Source organism: Octopus sinensis, linkage group LG14 (assembly GCF_006345805.1).
Source record: "Octopus sinensis linkage group LG14, ASM634580v1, whole genome shotgun sequence".
NCBI lineage: Eukaryota > Metazoa > Mollusca > Cephalopoda > Octopoda > Octopodidae > Octopus > Octopus sinensis.
In genome coordinates, this window is record NC_043010.1 from 31,290,593 (window position 1) to 31,299,745 (window position 9,153).

Here is a 9,153-nt window from a genome sequence, read left to right on the forward strand (position 1 = left end):
AGATCTGACTCGACGGTAGCTTTCAGTTCGTTATTAGCCATCTTTGTTTCTGGTCGACCGCGTTGCTCATTTGTGAGGTCAGTTACCAGAACGAAATTTTGCAAACCAATTTTGATACTGTCTGCTGTGTAATAACATTAGAATGAAATACTCCATTAATATTCCGAGCTGTCTGTGATGCTGTTATTTCCTAGAAAGAACTCATATTTCAAAAATTTACGAATTTCTGACTTATCCATCTCTAAACAAAAACAGCAAAAAACGATTTATAAATATTTTATAAAGCGCAAAATGAGTTAGAATAAAGAAAAAGATGTGTCAGCTTTCTAACAAAAAATAAAGATTGTCAAAATATAACAATGGCGCAGAATGAGCAGCTGTCAAATTTTACCATATTTCATACTTGACGACCTAATATCAGGTCTGTAAGGGTGGTGTAAATGGTAAATACACTAAGCAATAATTAATTTTGTTGATTTGTGACTGAGTTCAAATCCTCTAAGTTAGCTGCGATATTATATTTTATCCCATCGTTTTTCGGCAGGAAATATTTACAATATTCAGTTAAACAGACTTCAGCTGCTTCAACAAATCATCCGAGTGTGTGTAGGTATAAATTAAGCAGAGTCAAGGAGGCACCTCCTAACCAGGATTCACCAAAACCCAAAGAGCGACAAAGGGATTTTCGTTTAGTTTACAGAATGTGTCTCTACAGTTATTGTTGATCTTGCCGTAAATCACACAATATTTCTGTATTTTTATTTCGTTATTTGATGCCAACTGGATCAATAAAAGCATCATCGTTGTCATTATTTACTATGACCAGAACCTGCAACATAGCTGATAAAAAGAAAATTGATTTCACCATATTTACTTGTTGGAAAAAATTTAGAGTTTTGTTTACTAACAAACGACTTCGAAACATTTAAATGTCCACTCCATTACTTCGGGTAAAAAAAGAAGTTCGTCATTAGGCATTTTATTCTGAACATATTTTTGTCAGCATCCATTGTACATTTTCTTCATTTGTGGTTCATTACGGTAATCCTTGTGGCTGCAGGAGGAGGTACTAACCACAATGACAGTGACTGTGAATATATATATATATATATATATATATATATATAGATATATATATATATATATATATTATATATATATATATATATATAAGGAGAGTTTACGTAAAAAACAAAAGACGAAGACAGGTAGTGTACAAAACAAACAGATGTATTAGTATAACGCTCAGGAATAGAAAAAGTCTTTTACGTTTCGAGCCTACGCTCTTCTACAGAAAGGGACACAGAAAAAAACAAGGAGAGAAACAAAGGAGAGAAAAAAATGTGTGTAGTGGCTAACGATCTATCATGGCGATCTATCATATATATATATATATATATATATATATATATATGTATGTATGTATGTATGTATGTATGTATGTATGTATGTATGTATGTATGTATGTTATATTTCTTTGCAGATACTGAGACAGACTCAGATAAGAGAAAACGGATAAATTAATTAACAGGCACAGTTGTAAACACAAAATTTAAATACACCCAATCAGATCAAAAGAATATCTTCACCACCACCACCACAGAGAAAATAACAGCAATTCAGTATTTGCTATCGATGCAACCCTAAAAGAATCACTAGACGTAGTCAACTTCACGTAAAAGAAAAAAAAACGTAAAATAGAAAGAGAAAATTTTGCCCAAATAATTAATCCAAGAAAACCAAGGAAGAAAATGGTATTTTTTTTAACGAACGGAGGGTGTCTTTCATATGATCTGGCTAGTATATGGTAGTATGTCTGTTCCATCGAACGAAGTAAAGTATATGGAAGACTTTAAGATCAAGGATGAGATGAGGAGACTAGCTGTTGTCTCAATACCATCGAAGTAAAAATTTCGTAACGACCTGTTTTGCTCTACATCTATCTAGGGATTGTCACCATCTAGTACTGGATTCGATCTAATTAATATGTCATTCTTCCAAGTTGTATGAAGTTATAATTATAATTTTAGTCTTACTTTTATTGCATACCTTTACTGAACAAACAACAGCTTTATGTGTCAAAGGTAGATGCAATGTTTTATTTTGCTTTGGCGGTTTTTATTTTGCATTCGAAATATTCTATGTGGGTGTTGTGTAAACAGTATTTTTTTTTTATATGTTGTATATTATCTGTGTTTATTTTATTGAACCTAGAATCCAGTTAAAATGTCCGTTGTCGATTTCTTTTTTATAAGCTAGTAAAAGAAAACGAGGGAAATGTCCTTAGGATGGAGATATTGATGCAGGTGGTAGTATAAGATCTAGAAGGTGAAACACTGTAAAGAACGATTTGAAGAAAGACGAAAGAGAAGCAGAGTTCGCTGGATACGCGATAGAAGCATCAGAAACAATGCATCTTTGAGAATAAGTTGACGTCACAACCAGCTCGTTCGGAAATGTCCTACTAAAAATGAAAATTGTTACATTCCTTCGATGACCTATTTCTGTCAGTCTTGATATGCACTTTCTCTTCTTGAGAAAGAAATAGGTTCCTTTGATCTGAAAATTCACATGTTGGACAGACCTATTCAAGGACGAGAAGGAAGGATTAGGAATGCCATGCTTATGAGGCAGAAAAACTACTGAAGCCGCCATGTCTGCGGAAGATCTTTGACAAAAAAAACTTGTGGCCGCTACAAGAATTCTTTATTATTATTCAATGCTTTTAAGGCAGCGAGCTGGCAGAATCGTTAGCGCGTGGGACAAAATGCTTATCGCCATTTCTTCCAATTCTCTGAGTTCAACTTCCACAGAGGTCAATTTTACCTATCGTCCTCTCAAGATCGATAAAATAAGTACCGGTTGAGCACCTGGGGTCAATGTAATCAACAAACCCCTTTCCCTCAAAATTGCTGGCATTGTGTCAAAATTTGAAACCATTATTGTTCGGTATTTTTATTTTTGTTTATTCTATTTAATCTGGTTATATTATTCAAACTGATGATCAAAGGCATTTCAGGTGTTACCATTTTGTCTTTAGGGGCAAATAAGACTACCTTATCTAATATGTCCTCTCCTTATTTAAGACGGTATCATTGGATATGAAAGGCATTTCGCTAGTATTGTTTTTGTCATAATTTGTATAACCGTTCTTGTTACTGACATCATCACTTATGAAAAGACCACGGGCTGGCAGAATCGTTTGCACGTTGGACGAAATACTTAATGGCATGTCTTCTGTCTTTATGTTCGGAGTTTAAATGCCGCTGAGGTCAACTTTGTCTTTCATTCTTTCGGGGTCGATGAAATAATTACTAGTTAAGCACTAGGGTCAATGTAATCAACTAGCGATTTCCCCAAACTTTCAGTCCTTGTGCCTATAATAGAAAGGATTATTACGGTGCTAGTATAGTATGCGGTCTACCACAGTGTCAAACAGGGTTATAAACCTTATCTTTCAGATATTTCCAGATATTTCAGAGATTTAAAAACTTCAGATATTTCAGGGATCATTTTTTTCAGAAACATAGTTTTAGCATCCAACCATGATCACTCAATGGCCTGAATGTGTGCTCCGGTCATTGGATCCACATAATGTCGTTAATGGTTCACTGTCAGATGGTGATAACCTATGGCGTTTAAATTATTATAAGCGGGACACTCATCTGAATGAATTAATGAACCTTTATCACATTCTCTTTCAATAATTAGGATCAGACTGTTCCCGTCACGCCGTTCCACACAAAAGTATCGACAGTATGAGCCTTGTTTGAGACCAAAAAACCCACGGCCGATCAATTCTACGTCCATGGTTCCTGTTGTTTCGTTGTTCAGCATCACTATCTTCGAAAAGAGGAGCGCTGTCGCCATTCAGCATTCTTCCTCAATTGTATTTTCGTCGACCCGCAAATCTTGCTTCGTCGATCTGAATGGGGTTATCGTTTGTTCCAACCATCTTCCCTCGTCGTTCATGATAAACTATGGCTCCGCACACCTCGCGGCACATATTGTACCAGTCAGTAATTGTATTTTTAGATTTTCCTGTTAGAGTCACTGCTGGGTTCATGGGTATATCTATGACAAAGAAAAATATTAGTTCTAAAATCTCACTCAGGCTCAGCTTGCAGTTTAATTTGTTGTTTATGTCCATATAATGGGAAAATTGGTTTCCTTTAGTAACTGAACGTTTAAGGTAGATAACCCTGGCTATACTATTTGACAACGTGGTAGACCGTATACTATGCTAGCACCGAATGCATTTTCCTCTACTTCCCTCTAACTCCAGAATACATAGCTGTTGTTTATGTATGATCTTTCGGTCGCTGTTTCATAACTGAGAACATAACCTAAACTTTCTATCTTGCAAGAATTCTTTTCCTATATCTTCTCTTCATTTAATATCAACACAAACCAGCTAACGACCAAGCTCAGTTGAGTTGCTTAAAATACGTTTCGTCTTCCCATTCCACATTCTATTCCTTCTGCACACCTCTCGCCTCTACGCCACATCCTTTATCTACCTCCCCGGTCTCAGTCTCCGTTGGCTGTCACAGCTCAGAGAGTCTAGTGTATTTGATGTGCTCTCTTCCGTTCATATTTCAAATCTCACAGGCTACTCCGAGCAGTAAAAAGGTGTTTACTTGGGCAAGTGAAGGATCTTTTCGGTTTGAACGGCTGTTTTTTCTAGCGGTATCATATGAAATTGTCACCCATAATTATGACCCTAGTATCGATCTATTGCATTTCAATATGTTTTAGGGTTATGGTTAGTTAGGGTTAGGGGTGGGGGAAAGGTATCTTTTTTCTTCAGAAATGTAAATAAACCCAATCTGTTTCTTAAACGAGGGACATATTTATACGGCACAGAATGTTTTCACCTCAATAGACGTCATTGATTGGTTGAAATTGCAGAAATTGAAGAAAAACCACAACAAATATCTTACAAACAATAGAATTTTCTCAATAAAGCCAAGAGAAAAAGATGTTATATAAACACATTGTACCAGTATACGAAGTTTAAAAGTGTTTAGTTACGTGGAAATTATTTTTAAAAACTGCCGTTCAAACCGAAGAGATTCCAAGTGAATAATAATAATAATCATTGTTATTATTAAAGCGGCGTGCTGGCAGAAACGTTAGCACGGCGAGCAAAATACTTAGCATTTCGTCCGTCTTTACGTTCTGAGTTCATGTGTCGCTGAGGACGATTTTGCCTTTAATCCTTTCGGGTCGATAAAATAACTACCAGATGAGCACTGGGGTTGATGTATTCGATATATTCCCTCTCCCGAAATTGCTAGCCTTGTACCAAAATTTAAAAGCATTATTATAATTATTACTTCTGTTTCTCAGAAATAATTTGATAGCAATCCTATTAAATGTACTGAATTTAACCAATTCATTTGCTCTCGTCTTCTCCACTATGACTTTATTCGTAATCACTAAACCAAGTATATTTTAATCAAATTCGACAGCCATTCTCTCGAGATTCTTGGTCTGTACTCATGCATGATTATTGATGAGAACTAAAACAGAGAATTTAGAAACATCTATTACGAAAACAACTATCAAAGATGAAAATAAGAACGTATCACAAAACGTATAGCAATAACGAGAACAAATCGGTTTTAATGCTTTGATGGGTGCTCCAGTTTGGGCTAGAACCTTAAACATCTCTCAATATATCTACGAAGTGGATTAACTTATAATGTGAAGTTTCACAGGGTTGTCTCTTTTGAAAAAAAAAGTTATAAATGATTACAGAGTTACTTCCCTTGAAAGACAATTTTTAAAAAATATTCTCGACAACTCGAGATAATATCAGCAATTTAGTGTTTCTTATAATTAAAAACCATTATAAAGTTAATACACTCTAAAATATTTCAAGGAAAGGATGCGAAAGTATCTTAACCAGTAAGAAAAAATGTCGAGAATTGAAAAAAAGAAAAATAATGTGTAGTGTTATTTTAATTTGCGAGTTATGTACCTTTGCAAACTCCTTTTTCGATGGACTATAGACATCTTTCTCTTGTATTTTTAACCACATTGCTGTTTCCAAAACAGAGCATATCTTTTTCTTTTGATCCCACGCAACAATTTCTGGCCATTTGTATGTTTTAACTTGGTGATTGTTTTAATTTTTAAGTTACACCATTATTCTTTTGACCCATCATTCTGAATAAAGTCAACTGCTTCTGTTAGTGTTTTCTTTCTTGTTATCCTGTTCCAGACTATTCTGGCTACTGCATCATTCTTCATGGGGAGATAATATCTGGAAGTCATTCTCTTGCAGTTGACAATAATGTGATTGATATCTTCAGTCTTTGTTTTTCACATTTGTTGCCTGCTAATGTCTTCTTTTTATGCTGCAAGTTCTTGATGGGGATCTCTTGTTCTTGAATTGCATGGAGGCAACCTTCAAAGTAGAAGGTTATAGACTTGTCGGTACTTCATACCAAATTTTTAATATGATCCGTATCTTCTATAGTTTGTGTTTTTCGTACCAAGTACCGATGCACTATCTTCTCAGCTGATACAGATCTCAATTCATTTGTAGTCCGTGATGGAAGCAATCAACATTGGATAAATCGATCCTCCGTCATCAGGATAGAAAAGATCTTGCATTTCAGATCATAACGCAGAGAAGTTCTCTGCCTATTGTGATGAACTACATCTACCAACATTATGATGGATCTCCGAGCCCCCAGAAACAGCTGTTGGACTTATAACATTTTACTTTCTCCCTTTTAATTTTCTCTGTCGAGTTGGATCTATTGATATAAATATTTATGTATTTATTCTTAAATATTCATCGTCTGAAAGTTTTCACTCATTACTTTCTCTCATTTTGCATGTATACAAATATACATATTCTGTATTTCATACCCAAGCTGTTATATTTAATTTGTTAATCGCACAATTGCCTCCATAGCTGTTCAACTTGATCCCTCAGCGATTTTCTTCCTCCATCTTCCTTTCTTTTAGACTGTCCTCTGTTTCTGAAGAAGAGCGTTGCTCGAAACGTTAAACCATCTTTCTTTCCTTCCCCGAGCGTCTGCTAATGATTTACATGTACCACGTCCTCGCGTTGTTGTATTTTGTGTTTGTTGTTTAAGGCGGCGAGCTGGCAGAAACGTTAGCACGCCGGGCGAAAAGCTTAGCGGTATTTCGTCTGTCTTTACGTTCTGAGTTCAAATTCCGCCGAGGTTGACTTTGCCTTTCATCATTTCGGGGTCGATAAATTAAGTAACAGTTGCATACTGGGTCGATCTAATCGACTGCCCCCTTTCTCCAAAATTTCGGGCCTTGTGCCTAGATTAGAAAAGATTGTTGTGCTTGTTGTTCTTCTTTTGGGGGGATTTACTAAATATATATATATATAATATATATATATATATATATATATATATATATATATATATATATATAATTTACAAGATAAGGGCAGAAGAAAAATTCTAATGCCAGATACGCCGAAACAAAAAATTGTCGATAACCATTAAATTTATGCGTTTCGAAACAAACCGATAGAAATCTCTAAAAAATTCGTTATTACCGTATTGGTCCAATTTCGTGGTTAATTCACAAGAAATTTTCCCCTCTTCAGCGGCAAACACGCGAGATATAAATGAAATACTTACTCATACCCACGGAAGAAGCAAGCACCAAGTCCCGAGCAGACTTAAGTACCCCAAATATATCCAAAATAGAAAAATCTTCGGCGCACTTCGAGACACGTGTGATTCGAACTAGAAACTTTCACAGAGTGATAGAATCCAGAAATGAACACCAATCTATTTATAATTAATATAGGATAAAATTTTTTCGGGAAAAAAATTTTATCAATGGCCAGCATATCAAAAAATGATACTGCTTTTTTTTTTTTAGATGGATAGGTGGTGTTCCATCTAATGTGACTCCGCTCAGAAGGCTATAATGTTATTGTGGTTGGAATCAGGCAAAGAAATATATGGAACAAAGGTGATAACTTTAAACACGTTTGTTATAGTCACACGTATATATATATATATATATATATATATATATATATATATATATATATTATATATATATATATATATATATGTAGAAAAATACAAACTGGGACAAGAACGTAAAACATTTAGAAGACGATACAAAAAACGGACGGGACATTCGAAGCCTTCAATCTTCAGTCAAGAACCGGATCATCCTAGCAATTTCGGCTGATTTATCTTGAGATCGCTCCGATCCGGCCAGCCCCAAGGAAAAACTAAGCTACGAGCATTAGATTTCTTGGAAGAAGGATCGAATGTATACGAAACAGGGACAGAAAAACGGACGATGCCACACGAATATAAAATACAAAAAACAATAATGGTAAAATCAGGTCAAAAACAGCGGGTGTCTTACGACTAATAAACAGTACAACAAGTTTAGCTGGCGTATTTGGAAATAATGCCTTTATCGGCAGACGAAGACAACGATGTTCTCACGGCAGTGGTCGGAGGCCAAAAGGCTGATTTTGACCAGCGGTCACGTGATTAAGAGAGAGAAAAGAAAGGGGGCAACGGAAACAAAGAGAGAGAGAAAGCTGAATGGAAGTGGTTGATGTACATTTATTCATATCTCTACATGCATCTGCGTGGGTTGTATGTTAGCTGTTAACCCTAGTGAGGAAAGCTCACGAACATCGATATGTTAGAACCAGTGCAGTGCTGTGTAGATGTTGACGACGTTGGTGAGAGACATCATTAGAGGCGACGAAGATGGAGATCGCTATAATGTGGTCAGTGGTTAGACCTTAGAAAATCTAGAACCAATTGTCGTAGAGAATAGAAGGAGGTAAGCTTTTATAGCAGACGGGTAGGCTCAAATGCACCTTGGAAAAGACTGTCTCACGTGACTTATTTGAAGGTTGTGATTAGTTGGGTTGCATATTGGTGCGCGATAGAGTAAGAGATAAATTGCGCCAATACCGACCAATCAGTGTGGTAGACACAACGGGGTCCAAAACATCGTCCAGAGGTTGGCTGTTACCTGCTACGTTCGTAAGTATTTATATATAAGAGCGGAAGCTTGCTAGAGTTCGCTACACTTTTATCTCTTATAGAGATTTTATAACTAGCTAATTTACTTGTTAAATGTGTGTGTGTGTGTGTAAATCAAAATTAA